At 34.8% G+C, this 18,065-nt stretch overlaps 1 protein-coding gene across 2 annotated transcripts in view; it reads left to right on the top strand.

Annotated features, from left to right (window-relative positions):
* Positions 1-2,334: 2,334 nt before the first annotated feature.
* Positions 2,335-18,065, top strand: part of SMPD3 (sphingomyelin phosphodiesterase 3) — a 1,377,949-nt gene continuing 1,362,218 nt past the window's right edge. Inside the window, exons 1-2 of one of the 2 annotated variants that reach the window (XM_044081341.1) lie at positions 2,335-2,595; positions 17,938-18,016. The gene's annotated coding sequence lies outside the window, so the exon portion shown is untranslated. The remainder of the gene's footprint in view (positions 2,596-17,937; positions 18,017-18,065) is intronic. The other variant, XM_044081340.1, reaches the window with a different exon arrangement.

The following is an 18,065-nucleotide window of genomic DNA, read 5'->3' on the forward strand; positions in this document are numbered from 1 at the left end:
TGCAGTACATAAAATCTATATAGATGACTTGATATATTTTTCTATTCAAAAAATGACAGAGAAATTTTTCACATATGGTTTGAAAGACATTGCATATATATATATATATATATATATATATATATATATATATATATATATATATATACACACACACACCCATATGTGTTAGTATGTGAATAGAATGTGTACACCCTCACACAATATGTGGTTTGAGACTTCCTACTACTTATGCAAAAGAAATAGAGAGATAGGTACTTATCCGAAAGAGGGCGATAGACAGGCTCTATTAATGTTACTTCAAACCATACTTTTTATGGCCAATGAAAACACAGATAAATAGGAAAAGAGAGACACTGGTACAAGTAACTGCCAGCCCTAATCTAGGTTTTGCAATAGTTATGTACGCTGTGCCTTAGATCTGAATTGTTTTCTCCTTGTTTCTCTTAGCATCACTAATTCAAACTACAAATGAGCTGATGTTAGCATGTGAATAGTATGGTAATATTTTGGAAGAAGCAAAAACATGAAAAGTTTAAGGACCACCTATACTGGAGTATCCCTAGTGCTGCTTATCCAAACTTGCTAAAATAAATAAAATAAAAATAAACACTGTGCTAAATATAAAAAGACATTTAAATTTTAATTACTAGCATGCCTGATTCCAATCATAAATATATAAAACAATAAAATCACTATTTAATAAGAATGTGAATGCAGTGATGCACAAGGCATATATGTCTGGCTAAGTCTTTCATTAGAACTCCCTATAATTAATGATAACAGACAAAATATGTGTTAGGCTTATTTCACTCTGCACCCCTAAACAGGTGCACACCTAACTCAACCTCTTAGTGAAAGAATTCTTAACAAAACCAAAATGAATGGGAAAGAAAGGCCCAAAAGCAGGAAAAGACTGTACATATTGTTTTAAACTCAGAAAGTTGCTGGATTAACAGATTTTGCATTAACATCCATTTTCTGAGGGATATGAAATCTGAAACTCGAATGGCTGTCTCTGTTTAGCGATTTCGAATTTTCAATGTAAGAAAACCAAGGGAAAATTATGAGGTGGGTTAAAATCTTGCCATTCTGCGAAATTCTGGACAGCTAAGATATATGAACAATTCTGACTTGTATGAAGAAAACTTAGAGAAGCAAAACTACATGGAACGGCAAACATCATAGTAGATGAGAGGTAGTATATTGGCTGTAGCAACTATATGTACAGCACGTTTAGCGATGGCAGTAACTTAAAAAAATAGTTGGAAACGTGAGGAGCAACAATTAAAACGATGTGCAAAATGTACAGCAGAAATTTGGGAGGTGAGTACATTTATTAAACATTAGTGTGCAGGGGTTAGCAACTGTAAGGTACAATTTACCCAAGTAACATTTCGGAGTATTCCACTAAACATAACGTATCCTAAACATTCTCAAAAAGTAACTGTGTAGCAGTCTTGACTGAAAATGTGGTACAGCCTGACCAGGGCGAAAGAGACAAAACATACCTACTTTTCGGAGGTCAACAAGTATCAAATTCTGTTTACTGGAAATTCTAACAAGTCCACAACACAACTGGCGTTCAAGTATGACAGGAGCCTTGGCATCAAGTTATCAGCGAGTTAGTGTTACCCACTGCGGTAACGTTCTTAAAAGCCACAACAAAAGAAATGTATACTAACTAGTTCAAAAGAAGTGATGGGTGTCATTCGTGAAAATGTTCTCCCACATATACAGCACTGTTAAAAAGTCTAGAAAACGGACCCCGCTGTACTTTTGCAATATACTTATTTCACCATGGAAACCCCTACACGCTTCATCTTCGGCTTTGGCAACCGCAGATTCTTATGGGAAATGTAGTTAACGCACGGCAATGTGCAAGTATTTTACCTTCCATTGACTATTCAGTTACTTCTGCGTTGTTCCACCTTTATAGATAAAAAGCTGTACGCTTTGCTACACCACCACGCAACTATACTGTCGTATAATTGGGCTAGGACGCTGTAGCGAAGCATAGTCAGGGACATTGCATCAAATTGTTCTTACCAACACATTTATCTTGCACTGTAAACAAAATCTATAGGAATTTACCAGTGATGTGTCGTTTGTCAATAAGTGCCTGCCCCACTTTCCATGGTCTAAAATTGAAGGTTGGAGCTTGACACTGACTGGCTGGCTGTCGCGGAGGGCTGGGTTACAATGCCTCACACTAAACTACAATTCCTGCCATTCCCCGCAGCACATGCTGTTTGAGGGCTGCCTTCTGTGGTGGGTGACCGAGGCACTAATACACAGAGCAGCCATTGGTTGCCACACTTGTGGGCGAGGCCTCCTTCGCTGGTGACGTTTAGGGAGCTGTTCGGAGCTGGAGGTGCTGCAGGTCGCTGTCTGCCGTCCGTAGCTCAATCTCATGCTAACAGGATTGGGGCAGGGAAGAAAGGACCAGTTTGTACATCGGCAAAGGCTGGAAGCTGCTGGGACTTAATGGCAGAGACTTAAAACGGGCAAATGTCAAAAGAAGGAGTCTGACGAGCGTGAAGAAAGCCAGCAGGCACAGGGCCAGCGGGGTTGCTCCCTCTTACACCACTCACGGTAAGACACGGCTAATGGGTGCAAGCAGAATCTGTGCAAGTTTGTCACCTTTGTGGTGGTCGAAATGCTTAATAAGAGTTCTGGACTGCCCTGTGGTCGTGGCAGTGGTTGTGGGAATTTTGGTGTTTCTTTTACTTGGAAGCTGACCATGATGGTCATCATCTGCTAGACAGGATTGATTTCTTATGTTGCTTCTAAATAAGGTAGTATTATTTCGATGTTTTCCAGTTATCTTTGCTGCACACTGTGCGTTACCGTAATATTATCATGAACTGGAGTACTGGTTATTTTATTCATTTTTGGTGGGGGGTGGGGGGTATTATAGGTAACATTTCAAAGGATTATGCATGACAAGAGCTTCTGGAACGACTAGCTGTCTGGGTGGGCAGCTGAAGATTTCCTTGTAGTCATTTTATTTTTAGAACCTTAGTCTTCATTAAACTGCCACTTTAGTGGAGCAGGTTGAGAAATGATCCCAGGCAACTAGTACTGGAGCAAAAGAGAATTGCTTGTCAGGGAATAAGAGTCCCATTCTTCAGCAGTCACTTGGTTTAGAAGCAAAGAAATGTTTTTAGAAATATACTAACTTCACGTCTGTCTTATGCATGCTGAGGATGGGGCGGGGGAAAAGTAATTTTCTCAGTAGCTCTCAAATAAGCTAATTAGTCATTTTTACATAAAGGGTATAAACGAAGAATCATGCACGTCAGCTCACTCAAAAAAGGTAACTTTGATCTCATCCTGCAAGAATGTATTAGACAATAAAATACCGTTCTTGTATACTGACTTGATGAAACCTTCTGCCAAAGAATGAAAGGTGGTGGCCCACAGTTACATATTCATACTTCTGTGGCAGATGAATGTTGACATTCCTTTCATTAGCTGAATATTGTACTGTGATAAACTATGGTTAAAATGGAGTGCCCCTTTTGTTACTTAATAATGACAGTATCTAGTTTAAATATGAGCACCAAGCAAATATCCTACCTTTCCTTAGCTATTTCAGATTTTATGACAATCTGGTATTAAGTTACGTATATGGATATTTTTAAACAAGTAATAGCACTGACTTTTTTATATCTTATTTCTCACTAATGACAATAAGTGTCTTAGTTCATCAGGGATATGTACCTCCTATCAGAACCTCTAATCACTTCCTTTTTGGAATGCCTCCAAAGTGAAAGTATGTACTCCTCACAGTTGTTGAAATATTTAATTACCCCATGCATATACATACACAGTACTATAACCTAACACAATTATGAGCATTCATAAGGAAATGACATTTTAATGGGTCGTAAAATGAAATTATACAGGAGAAGAGCCATATGACTGATAAAGTGAAGGCATTTGTACATACATTGATAAGTACACATGTGTTTCCTTTTAAGAGAAATCCCAGTGTTTAAGCATAAGAAAATATGAAGTAGTTGGTTATATTATTGGCTTGGTCTGAGATTTATTTAAATAAGTATACATACGACACTCATAACATAGCCTTCTCTAGGCCAGAAAGTTTTAAATTGTAGTGTCTTGGGAATCTGACTTATATTGTAAACAATAACACTGCGTGTATTATTTTGAGGCTATCATTGCGCTGTACCATATTTTCTACCCATTTATAATGATTTGCTTTGGAATTAATTAGTGAAAAGAAAGGATTCACTATGGCTTTCACAATAACATTTTTTTTTTCTCTTTTAATGTCATCATTATTGCAGTTTCTTAAGAAATTGTGTATATATTAAAAAGCTGTTGTGTTGTGGTTTTCACTGTGCCTGTTTCTAGAAACACTGGTATGTGCTGTTACTGTTCGTAAAGTACCAAAGAATTTGGGCCATATTATGTTTTTGTGAGTTAGTTTTTCTCTCATTAAGATGTGCTATAAAAGTCTTTAAAATGGTTTTATTTATACAAAATGAGTTTGAAGAAAATAAATGGCATGAGATAGTGATATGGCCAAAACATACAAAGGCCAAACATATTGTATAATAATACTGCAGTCTCCATGAAACTAAGAATGCTATTTTGCAAATGTATACTTTTTAAAATGCTTTTGACCTTAGACAATACTCTTTTTTACAAGGCTGGCATATAGCCTGTTTTGTTGTAGCATGCAGTGTTTTTTTTTTCCTCTGGCTGTCATGACAAAGCCTTGCATAAAGACACCTAAAACAGCAACCTTCTTTGTAGGATTTCTATACATAATGAAGATTTGCATTCTGTAATAGACTATTAGAGAATGCTATAGAGTTTTATGCTTTATATGAACTCAGAAAATTTCTTGTACATGAGTCTTTAAAAAAATGTCAAAAACATTAATTGAGAAGGTAACTGTACATAAAAAGGCTTTTACATCTATACCATTCTCTGACCCAAAAATGAAGTAGAACTTTCTAGACTCTCTGAAAAAGCATACAGTTTAGCATTTAGACTTCACCTACTTAACATTTGAGGTATTGTAACACTTAATTAGAACATGATCAATGGGTTCTAATGTGGTACCCATCTTTTTCAGCATTAGTTGTGATAATTCTAATGCATTTAATATTCAAGGAAACAAGCAAGAATGTCGTTGCAACTGTAAATAAATATTAGCAAGTATAGTGAAATGATTTTATTTCAAAGTGTGAGTTTATATGCAGCTATAATAACCCATTTTTGGCATCAGTATGGAATTTTTTTTTAAATGACAATTTTATTTTGCTATTAAAGTACACCAAACTGCATAGCAGCACAAAAGTGGAAGAGAGTTAGAACATTCTATGAGCAGATGGACTTTGATAGTAAATATGTCCCCAGATGTCTAGTTTTCTAGAGGTGGAACATAAAGTAGGATTTTGTTATGTGAATTATTGATGATTCTTTTGACAAAAGGTATCAAATCATTAACCAGAACTAGCTGTTTTATATAGAAATACAGAATAATGTAAAGAATGAAACATTCTGAGCTGCAACCCAGAGTAAATATCTTATGTGCCATAATTAACTGGCAAGTACTGAGCCAATGCACTTTATTTCCTTGCAATCAATTTAACTTCATAAATATTTGTTGATCATGTTTATCATTTTATGATCTCTCCTTTGTTGTCATTCTTAGTGAAAGTTTTCTCTCTCTTACTGGAATGCACATCTGTAATACCTAAGGGTATAGATCAAGTCCCACTAGTATTAGACTGTAATAGCAGCAAGTTGGATAACCGCTCCATACCATGTTTTATATTCTGTATTTTCTTCCAATTTACATTTTAAAACATGTTCTGGTTAAATTTCCTAGGCCTTAGCGGTCATGGTGGTTCTACTGGTACTGCAGACTCTTTGGGGGTGGCCTGATTTATATTGGTTCTAAGAAGTAGGAGGAACTACTAAGAGGAAAAGTACAACAGGAAACTGTCATTTTTTGGAGTTTAATTTAATAGAAGCATGAGCTGGTGTATATATGTGTATCTGTATCTATATATTTATATCTAATCTATATCTATTTAAAAAAATATATATAGTATATATATTATATATATATATATACATATATATATATATATATATATATATATATATATATATATATATATATATATATATATATATTATAATAAAACCGTGGTAAAAAAGAAGAAAAAACTTAATATACAAACAAACTTCTTAATCCCATAGAGGAAAAACAAGAAAACCATAAGCATAAAAATAAACACGCTGGCACCAAACAGATAGTTAAGCTTTCACTCTTATTAGATGAAAGAGCTTCAGATGAAGCTCTTTCATCTAATAAGAGTGAAAGCTTAACTATCTGTTTGGTGCCAGCGTGTTTATTTTTATGCTTATGGTTTTCTTGTTTTTCCTCTATGAGATTAAGAAGTTTGTTTGTATATATATATATATATATATATATAGAGAGAGAGAGAGAGGAGTTGTGGTATTGTATGAGGAAGTCAGGAGTGTCAGAGAAGTATGTAAGAGTGGTACAGGATATGTACGAGGGTAGTGTGACAGCGGTGAGGTCTGCGGTGGGAGTGACGGATGCATTTAAGGTGGAGGTGGGGTTACATCAAGGATTAGCTCTGAGCCCTTTCTTATTTGCAATGGTGATGGACAGGTTGACAGACGAGATCAGACAGGAGTCCCCATGGACTATGATGTTTGCAGATGACATTGTGATCTGTAATGAGAGTAGGGAACAGGTGGAGGAGACCCTGGAGAGATGGAGATATGCTCTAGAGAGAAGAGGAATGAAGGTTAGCAGGAATAAGACAGAATATATGTGTGTGAATGAGAGAGAGGATAGAGGAATGATGAGGATGCAAGGAGTAGAGGTGGCGAAGGTGGATGAGTTTAAATACTTGAGGTCAATAGTTCAGAGTAATGGTGAGTGTGGAAGAGAGGTGAAGAAGTGAGTACAGGCAGGATGGAGTGGGTGGAGAAGAGTGTCAGGAGTGATTTGTGACAGACGAGTACCTGTAAGAGTGAAGGGGAAGGTCTACAAGAGGGTAGTGAGACCAGCTATGTTATATGGGTTGGAGACAGTGGCATTGACAAAAAGGCAGGAGTTAGAGCTGGATGTGGCAGAATTAAAGATGTTAAGATTTGCACTGGGTATGACGAGGGTGGACAGGATTAGGAATAAGTATATTAGAGGGTCAGCCCAGGTTGGAAGGTTTGGAGACAAAGCCAGATAGGCACGCTTACATTGGTTTGGACATGTGCTGAGGAGGGATGCTGAGTATATTGGGAAAAAGATGCTAAGGATGAAGCTACCAGGTAACAGGAAAAGAGGAAGGCCTAAGATCAGATAAGATAAAGCCCTATACAAACCCAGCAACACTCCAATTCTTTCTGCCCTCATCATACCATATAATAGCCTGAAGAATCTACGCTCCTCAAACAAAATGTGGATTCATACTACCTTATCAAAAAACCTAGCAGGTGACTCCTTGTTCTCTAACTCTGTTGGTAAAGTATGGAATCAACTACCACATGATCTTACTACTCAGACCTCTCTCCCACAATTCAAAACTAATCTAAAATTTTTTCTCACCAACCACTGGTTATGCTCTTGTACCAACCCTGCCTAACTGTTATCCTTCACTGACTGTTACACTCTATAACCACTATATTCCTACCTATAAACCTCTATATTCTACACTCTATAAACTAACCTTTTTTTACTTAAATACTAATGCTTATGAGTCTTGAGTACTATTTTCCATATTTGACTATTTAATTCAATTTTACAATTTTTTTATGTAAACTTTAACTGAATGTTGTAATATTGTATGTTGATGCCTTTTGTAGACTTATATTACTTTTAATTTTTTGTACGTTTTTTTTCTGGAGCTTTTCTCCCTGGGCCTCTACTGAAAATGGACATGTATCCAGTTTGACTAGCCCGGTCAACAAATGTAAAATAAAAAGTAAAATAAATAAAATAAATAAATAAGTTTTATGGATGTGGTGAGAGAGGACATGCAGGTGGTTGGGGTGACAGAGCAAGATGTAGAGGACAAGAAGAAATGGAAAGAGGTGATCTGCTGTGGTGACCCCTAATGGGAACAGCCGAAAGAAGATGATGATGATATATACAACTTATTGAGGCTTTACTGATATTTATTAATTTACTCTGTGAATCTAAATATCATTTGTGGCAAATCTAGTGTATGACTTGATGATTTTGGTATAAGCTAAAATATTTTTCAATTTGTTTCTGATACATGATTATTGCATATTCTGCTCTCATAAAGATGTGTGATGCCACAGGAATGCAGAGTGGATAGCAATGGTATTTTTTTAGTGTCATTTCTGTCCCAGGAGTTGTGGTAATTTGTTGTGGGACTACCTACACCATATCCTGAATGATAATTGTCATTGAGATGGTCATTAGCTTACTGTCATACAACAGATGTACTGATGGTATGAGCCTGATGATGTTCTATATCTGGATAACCACTGAACTAGATAGTGAAGGGGCCCTAGGGACATGCTCTCTAGAATTCAGTAATGTCCTTGACATTTGGACTCAATGATTGTTTGCAATTTGAGAAGTTAAACATTATGAATAACACTCAAAATGACAAGGTATGTCAGGTGATGATTAAAAGATCAGAATTAAAGGATGCCAGTTAAAGAGGCACTATCAAGTGAAAAAAATATAAAGTGTTGATGCCATAGAAACTGGAACCTTTTTCAGTCCTGATTAGCAAAATTGTGGCTTTTAGAACACTGGAACTATAGGGCCAGTTTTACTTGTTCACCAAGAGCAACAGAGCTGGTGCAGAAATCATAGATGGATGTATTAGCCTCCAGTAGGTTAAGTTTTGGCTTTTAACATCACAAGGCAGAGGTGACAGATTTATAACTCCAGGAACATTGTATGCAGGGTCATTTCTTCACAGAACCCAACAGTTGACTGTAACGCTACACTCCTAGAATGGTAAAGAGAAGGCTCACAATGTTGTGGTGATATAATTTTCTTTTAACATTTGTTTCTCTGCAACATCTACAGTTGTATCCCCATAATATCTACAGTGCAGCAGAACTGAAAAATCTGTACGTCAAAACATTGCAACATAAATATTTTGCTCAAAATGCATAAAAAGCAGAACAATTATTTGGGAAAAAATGTTATTTTGTTAAGGATCATCTGGCTTTCTTTGTGGTTTATTTTTATTAATTACAAAAATGAAGAGCAAAAACTTTGTCAGTAAATATATATATATATATATATATATATATATATATATATATATATATATATACATATATATATTTTATATGTATATATATATTATATATATATATATATATGTATATATATATATATACATATAGATATATGGTTTACTATCAAAATCTCACAACTGACTAGTGCGAGTGCTCATATGTGTGACCTGGAATGTCGTAAAATCCAATAACCGGTCATTCACATAACCAAAAATGAGAATTAAGGAAGGTTGACAACTCAGGAATATCGACTTTATCATAAAGACACTTCTGGTTATATGCTATGAACGTTTTGCAAGGATGCAAGCCCCCCTGCACCCCCCGTGTGGGGTGATGTGCCCCCCACACCCCCTGCTACTTATATATACAAACTCTGAGATAGCATTACAGTGAAGGAAAGGGTAAATTTCCTGATCCCCACTGTAGTGCGATCTCCATTCACAATAATAAGTCCACAAGAGCAAATGCACACTAGCATTTCCTCTTGTGGATTCATCATTTTAAAAATCAATTTTATGACACCTTGGGAAAGTGCCTTTTGTCCTTCCAAGGTCGCATAACTGATATACAACATTTTGATGGCAAACCATACATATATATATATATATATATATATATATATATATATATATTCTCTACTTGTTTCTACCTGACTGCAGTTATATGTCACACACTAGATGAAACAACATTTCTACAAGGACCAAACAGTACACTGTGCTTTATTTATGTATGCTATCAATTTAAAAGTTTTGTACTGCATTAACATTTTGTTATACTGCATATAAATTGTACAGTGTTAAGCTATATCCGTGAATTGTGATCATTTACTGTAATTTATTGATGTTGCCTTCCAAATGTTATTATAGAATCACCACAAAGTGGTAAAAAAAAGTTGTTTATTTAGTGCTTTCATCCACTTTAAAGGAATTCATCCGAATGAATTGCTACAATCAACCAATTATATAATACCAAAATCACATGACTAAGTGATAATCATGTGGAAACATTTAAAAGTTAGTTGTTATAAAACAATAGTTTTATATGTATATGTTGGTGTTTGAGGATGCATTTCCCAAAAATCCTTGTAGTCATGCCTTTATGGAAACCTCCACAAGATTAACATAAGGCAATGTATACCACATCCTTGGAGTTTCAAGTACAATGCCCTCTGTCATAAATAATTTGATTACAAAAGGATAAGTAAATGAATGATCCATTTTGAATATATTTACAAGCCTTGCATATACTACATGTCCCCTTCGCTTTGTTACTAAGCATGGCCTTGGGACCAAAAGAATTATTTTGCAAAAATGTTTTAAGATTGCACTTAACGTAAACCGGTGTAGTTTTTCACCAATAACTTTGATAAGAGTTTGATATATCTAGATATACTATAGATATGTATGCATATTTATATATATTGGACCCATCTTTTAGTCTTCTTATTAAATTCATGAATACCAGTTATTAAAACTAGAAGGAAATAAGTGATGTCAAATTGAACCATTTTCTGAAAATCATGCAATAGATAACCCCAACTGAAAAAAAAGTTTTAATGATGTGTTGAATATCTTCTAAAAATACACTGCCATTGCTGGTATAAGTCTCGGTGCTCTGATAAATTGGCCTTTATGCATATTTTTTCCATAAACACGGGATGATTAATTGTATAATGTAAATACCTGTTAACTACAGATTCTTTTCTATAAATATTACTATCAAATCATTTTAGATTTTCATCAAGACTAACTGATATCTAAAAAGTAGTATAATGCTTATATAACCACCCATTGTAAATTCAAAAAAAAAAAAAAAACAAAGATGTAGTATTATTTAATTGTTCAGTGTATAGTAGACAATGCTGTTGTGTACCTACCCAAATAAAAAAAAGATCATCCACAAACATAGTGTAAAATTGCACTTGATAAAAAATAACAGCCTGGTTATGATTTCAACATTTATACCACCCCATCACAAGGTCTGCAAAAGATGGAGCTGCAGTCACACCCATGGATACCCCTTTTACCCAGATGATAGTAATTAGTAATGAATATAAAGAAATTGTTCGATGTTAGTTCCATTCGATCATTCAGTATACTTGAATAACAACAATGTAAAACATTCTCACCCTTCTATAATGGGTATATAAGCTTATAAAGCTTTGAAATCCACTGAAAATTTCAATAACTCTTTGTTTGATATCTTATATTGTTTGAGTTTCCCAAGAAATACCACAATGATGGTAAACATTGTACTAGTAGATTTAAATATGTATCTAAAATAAAACAGAAATAGCACCAGTTATTGACCATGCAAAAGCCAGGTTAGTTTTACACTTAAGTATTTTTGGAACCCCAAATATAGTACCAACTCTAGGTATTTCTACTGACAAACCCCCCCCCCTCAAATTCATGAATGTTCAAATAACCTTATGTAAAAAGATCTAGCAAGACATTGTGAATATAAGGGTATTTGGATTGTATATAAAACAATTCACTGTTTTATATTCACCCCTGTTTCCAAATATTTTCTCCATAGCAGAAATGTATTCTGACTGATATATTACTGAAAGACCACCTCCTTTATCAGCCTGCATGAAAAAACAATTGCTTTTGTCTTTGAAAGGTTTTAGAACCTCCATTCCATCCTTAGATACATTTAAAAAGGGTATCTTAGGCCTATTAGGTAATAGAATTTTACATCATGTAAATGTGGATTGTAAGTAAAAGGCCTCATTAAATGTTCAGTAAAATATTGAATATCATATAACAAAAATAATGTTAAGTTTATGAACATACAATCTAAGTTTATAGAGTGTATTAGCCAAATATGCCCTTTTTGGGTGGTATGAAAGAAAAAACTTTCTAATACTTTGAGGTGCAAGTCCATCAAAGATTTGTTGGTGAGATTAATGATGGTGCATTCACTTACACAATATGATATTAAAACCAAAGTTACAAATTCATTTGAGCAAAAAAAAAAAAAACAAAGTTAAAAACAATGCTTTGTTGGAACATACATCACACTATCATGAACATAAGAAATTCCATTTTTTTTTTGTTTTGCAACAATTAGGTATGGATTTGAGAGGAGGTGATTTTAGAACTCTGTTAGAAAAAAAGGAAGCCTTGTGGCAGCTTCATTTTCAAGCAGATAAAATGGTTTAAATGACATGGTTAACATAAAATGTTTTTTTTTAAAAGACAGGAAGCTAAGAAAACTTGTCTTAATGAATGAATATTAAGTTATCATTATTTTTACACTTAGGCTTTGTGTTTTTATATATCCATGCTGTTTAAAAGTATTGTTTTATATCAGCTGACTTTTAAATATTTTCATGTGATTTAATCCCACATTTAGTTATGCAGTTTTGGTGTTACATATAAATGGTTGTTTACTGTAACAAAATTAATTCTGATGAAATCCTGCAGTTTTGGCATTATGTATAAATGGTTGTTTACTGTAGCAAAATTAATTCTGATGAAATCCTTTAAATGATGCAAATGCTAAATAAACTTCTTTCGCTTGTCATTTTGTGGTAATTCTATAACTACAGTTTTCATTTTACACCAAGATTTTGTGCTGTTGGTGGGTTTGTTTACTTTACAAATAGCTTTGTTCTTTGTATCTATGTATAAAGCAAATGTAGCAGTTGAGAAGCCTGCCTTCCTCAGTCCCTTATATAAATGGGCACCACTCACTTGGCCCTACCCAGTTAACAAGGCATAGAAAATAAATTAATGACTTGATAAATTTATGTAATGTTGGTTTGCTTATATTGTATAAAACAATATATATAGGTTCATAGGTTTGCAGGTGTTTACTAGGCTAATGACCACAAGAGCCTTTTTAAGCCTAGCCATGCATCACAAATTACTCATAAATTCTGATACCCTTGATAAGTGTAAGCGTGGCCCAGGGAGATGGACCATGTACAGGTTACCTCTGTTCATTAGAGACAAAGGTGCCAAACTAGGGATGAATTATGTGATGTATAATGTTTGTAGCTATGGACAAATAAATATGTTTTTTTTTTTTTTTTATATAAATGCGACATTGCCTTTGTCACAACTGACAATTCAATAAAGGTGTTCTAAACAAAAATAAATGGTCAAACAGTTAAGAGCAGGGAAAGTACATATTAGGATCCCTTAATCCTCTTTTAAGCAAAACATACGCATTGTGTCCACTATATGTATAGCCCATCCCCTACTTAAAGTTCTCTTGGTGAAGCAGACAGTAATATACTGTAGCCATGTGGTACTGTAACACCACATTAACATTTAAATACATCTGCAGTCGACCCCCTGTTATATCGTCTGTGAACTCTGAACCCAAAAGGTAAATAGAATATTATAGTATTGCTTAAACTGACAATGGTTGCTGGCTGTAGAAGTAGGTGTGTTTATATTAACCATAAGAGTTACAAAGCAAGTGTGTCCTAAATGCAGTTCTTATAGCTCAGTTGTTTAAGCAATTAGTAAGTCTGTTTTTGAGGGAACCCTCATTGACTAAAGATCACTATATTTGATGGGGTACAAAACATTTGCTTGTAGGAAGGCTGAATGTTCAGCTTGTGGTGGTTTGAGATATATAAAATGATATGTGCTGTTGCATTCTGTGTGAATGGTGTTCAGTTGATACCATTTTTGAAACGTGTATCACATATGTGCATATGTTGCACAGCTGATGATGGTGAATGCATAGGTTTGGTAAATATGGAATGAACAATCTGAATCACAGCTCCAAAAGTCACAATGCCCTTTGTTTCATTGCAGTGGCAGCCCTCATGGTAGTACCTTTCAATCTTCATAAAATAGTGGGTGTATGCAAATGTATATTTGTATGCATGTGTGATAAGTTATATGCATGCATTTAGTGTCCCTGGGTATGTGTGTTTTGTGTTGGACAGTCTGATATATAGAAGTGTGAGTGCCTAAATTTACACTTTCCATGTTCTGTAGGTGTGCAATTATGCTTTTTTGTTATCTTTGTTGTATTAAATAGCTATGAAAAGTTACTCTGCCAGCAGTCTACATCTTAGAATCCTAAGCTTTTTCTGAAAATGTTAAGGGTAAGATAAATATAAACATATTGTAAAGAATTAAGTATAATTAAAATCTACAAAAATCATTGCTGTTCAGTGTAGCTTGTCAGCTTGGGACTCCAAATGAAAATGGATTTCCTAAAAGGATATTCCTGGCAAATAAAAGTAAATAGTTAAATAAAAACTCATTTCCAGTGATAGCAGGTAATAAATTCATAGCCTTTAGATTGTATTGCAGTCAATTCCTAACTTTCATTGTCTGTAAATTTTCACAAACAACTTTCTATAACTTAGAAACAACACATACTACCCATACGACATCAGCAACAGTTTTGTTCAGTCAGTCTGCAGGTCCTTTGAAACTGCAAATGTTTTCTTTCTGGATGCATAATTTCTGGGATATTTACAGACATATGAAAGTTACACCTAGCAAACAGCACACCATATCCCTCAAGATGTGCAAATTTCATTGAGAATTTTCTGCAGCATCACATCAGGCTGCAGTTGGTTCTTTGTGGCAGTTTGTAATTCACTCGGTCTTGGCAATAGTTATGTAAATATGTCAAGAATACAGACTTTCATATTGATTAATAACTAGCAACATCTCCAGTGTAATGCAGTCTCTACAGGCAAATGTAAATTTTTCTTCCTCCCATTTAAGGTGTTTTCTCTCAGTAATATGTAACTTGCTCAGCTTAGAAAGCATGTATGGAAATATGAAAATCCACTGCAGCATATACTAGCCAATAACTCTTACTTGCAGTTTGTTTCTCATACTTTGCACTTTCACTTTTGTGGAGCTGTTGTTAAATGAGGAGAGAATGAGTTAAGAAAACAAGCCATCATGCACAGACAGAAGCTCTTGGTCTCCAATAAAAAGTCCAGTGAGTTAAGTAAAATATTCAAATATTTTGCATGTGTGTGTGTGTGTGTGTGTGTGTGTGTGTGTGTGTGTGTGCACTTATGTACATGTAAATACTAGTGGTGTTTACTACCGCTTGATAGAATTGCAGTTGACTGAAACTGAAATGATTTAAATTATTTGACTAAAATCCTATTTTACTGAAACCTCATTTCACTGAATCACAAATGATTGAAATGTGTAGAACTGTATAGGCTGAATGTGATGGTGCCATTTCTAAGGATATCATTTGCTAGGGGAAGGGATACTAATCCAAAAATTGATAGATATTTGTGTCTGTGTGCCAACAATGATTCACTGTGTATGGTGATTTTTGTTGTGTGACCATGAAGATAGTATATATAATTAAGGGGGGGGGGTAGAACAGCAGGGCTTGCCCCCTTGTAAAACCATTGTTTTTATGCTGTATTTTGTTATGCAGACTGTTTTCTTGATTTTTGCTTTAGTGAAATGACGTTTCAGTCAAGTGGGTTTTCAGTCAAATTGCTTTTCAGTCAAATTGATTAAACAATTTGAGTTTCATTTAACTGTGATTCTATGAAGTGAAAGCAAATATTTTAGCAAATACTGTTGTTACATATTTACAAATAAAACTACTGAAAGGCAACAAATGTTGCTTCTTTTGGACTGATCAAACAATTAGCATCATGAAAGAAATTTTAGCAATCAGTGTTGTGACATGTTGGGGGTAGAGACAGAGAAGAGGATTGTCTGTATACACATTACTCACACGATTGAGCATGTAATTACATGACCAAGCTTTGCTTGTAATCTAACTTAGAAGGCAGTGGATTTTGAAATTGGCAACACAAACAGACCATTATTTGTTACTGAGATTTACAGTTTCTCTATGGATAATTCAGTCTTAATTGTTGTTGGCATAGCTAGGTTATCTTCAGTTCTATATTATGTGTGGCAATTGATGTGTCTTGTGATAGTCCACGTTAATGCATTTGTACAACAAAGTAGTACAAGTGAAACATATTCAGTATGTCAGTTAACTGCAAATCAATAAGCCATCAAGACATCAACATATGCTGATATGACCTTGTTAAAAGATTAGACAAAAGTCATCATGCCTGCTAAAAAATTCCAGATACATTTGGGCTTGTAGAGTGAAGAGGATAGTGTTTAAAAAAAAGTCTGCAAATGTAATAACATCCACACTTAGAGAGAACAACAGCTTAGGAATTTTTCTGGACTAACAGCTCATTCTTTTTGACTTGATGAAAAAATATAGACTATGTATTTGCTTGTTAACTCAGTGAGTCAGCTGGTACAGGAGCCTTGTCAGGCAAAACATGGGCCATCTGACAAATGCACAAAACATCAAGCTATAGAGTTAAATAAGAAACAGATAAAAGCATTCCAATGTACATAGTACAAGGAATGTGATTGAAGGGAGTATTGAATTTAGTAATTTGGAATGCACAGAATAAAGTATTGGAATATGTAATTGTATATTTTATACACAAATACATAAATTATTAACAAAAAATATTAAGAGTTATCTGACTAACTTGAGTAATAAGGGGGTTAACATTTAGAATTTGCGCTTCTAATATCATCATTTTATATGAGTTTTAGTAAGAAATTATGACTGAATCCACATTTTAAAATATACAACAGTAGCTTATTGACTGAAACAGGCAACTAGCATAAGTTCTTTGCTATATTTCAAAGTTCTCTGAATTTTTTGGTCATCAGCTTTGGGGAAGCACTTTGACTTTTTGGGTATCATCTTTAGGTTACAATTTATTAGTAACTATATAAGAACTCTGTTTTTTTTTTCTTTTGGTTCTCATCTTCAGGAAACAATGTTTGCCTTCACCAGTGGACTTAGCCAGGCATCTGTTCTCTGTTTTATGACTTTCTGGTAGAGACTCTTCAGGAATGGCATGCATGTGTCTCTGGTTACACCTCACAAGAACATAATCATCCATTCATTCCATTTAGAACCATGGTTCATCCATGTCCCTGGTTACATCTCACAATGGCATCGCCATCGCCATCCATTCATTCCATGTAAAACCATGGCTCATCCACTTCTCTGGTTATATCTCACAATGGCATTGTCATCCATCGTCTCTGGTTAAATCTCACAATGGCATCGTCATCCATTCATTCCATGTAAGACCATGGTTCATCCACTTCTCTGGTTACATCTCACAATGGCATTGTCATCCATCGTCTCTGTTTAAATCTCACAATGGCATCGCCATCCTTTCATTCCATGTAAGACCGTGGTTCATCCACTTCTCTGGTTACATCTCACAATGGCACCACCATCCATTCATTCCATGTAAGAACATGGCTCATCCACTTCTCTGGTTATATCTCATAATGGCATTGTCATCCATTGTGTCTGGTTAAATCTTGCAATGGCATCGCCATCCATTTATTCCATGTAAGACCATGGCTCATCCACTTTTGTACTGTAATATCAGTTATTTACTATTTTATCTATCCCTACAACTTTAGGGCATTGATTAGCCAGGTTGAAGGGCAGGTAGAGTTGTCTGGAATATTGCCTGGCAAAGACACGTTTGTAAGTATATTTTGCTTTTTGGTAATTTTTCTTGACATATGTGAATTGAGTAGTCTTTGGTTTCACTTTAGCTTCCACTATACTTATAGTAGTTCTGGTTTGTCTCCCTAGCATCAGCTTCAATGGGACTTACTCCAGTAATGCCATGTGGGGCAGCATTGTAAGATGTAAGAGCTGTGGTACAGATCAGGTTAGTGAAGAATCTTTCTAGTAGTTTGGACTGCTTTTTTGGTGGCTTC

Source organism: Protopterus annectens, chromosome 8.part0, assembly GCF_019279795.1.
Source record: "Protopterus annectens isolate FY-2018-M chromosome 8.part0, PAN1.0, whole genome shotgun sequence".
Taxonomy (NCBI): domain Eukaryota; kingdom Metazoa; phylum Chordata; order Ceratodontiformes; family Protopteridae; genus Protopterus; species Protopterus annectens.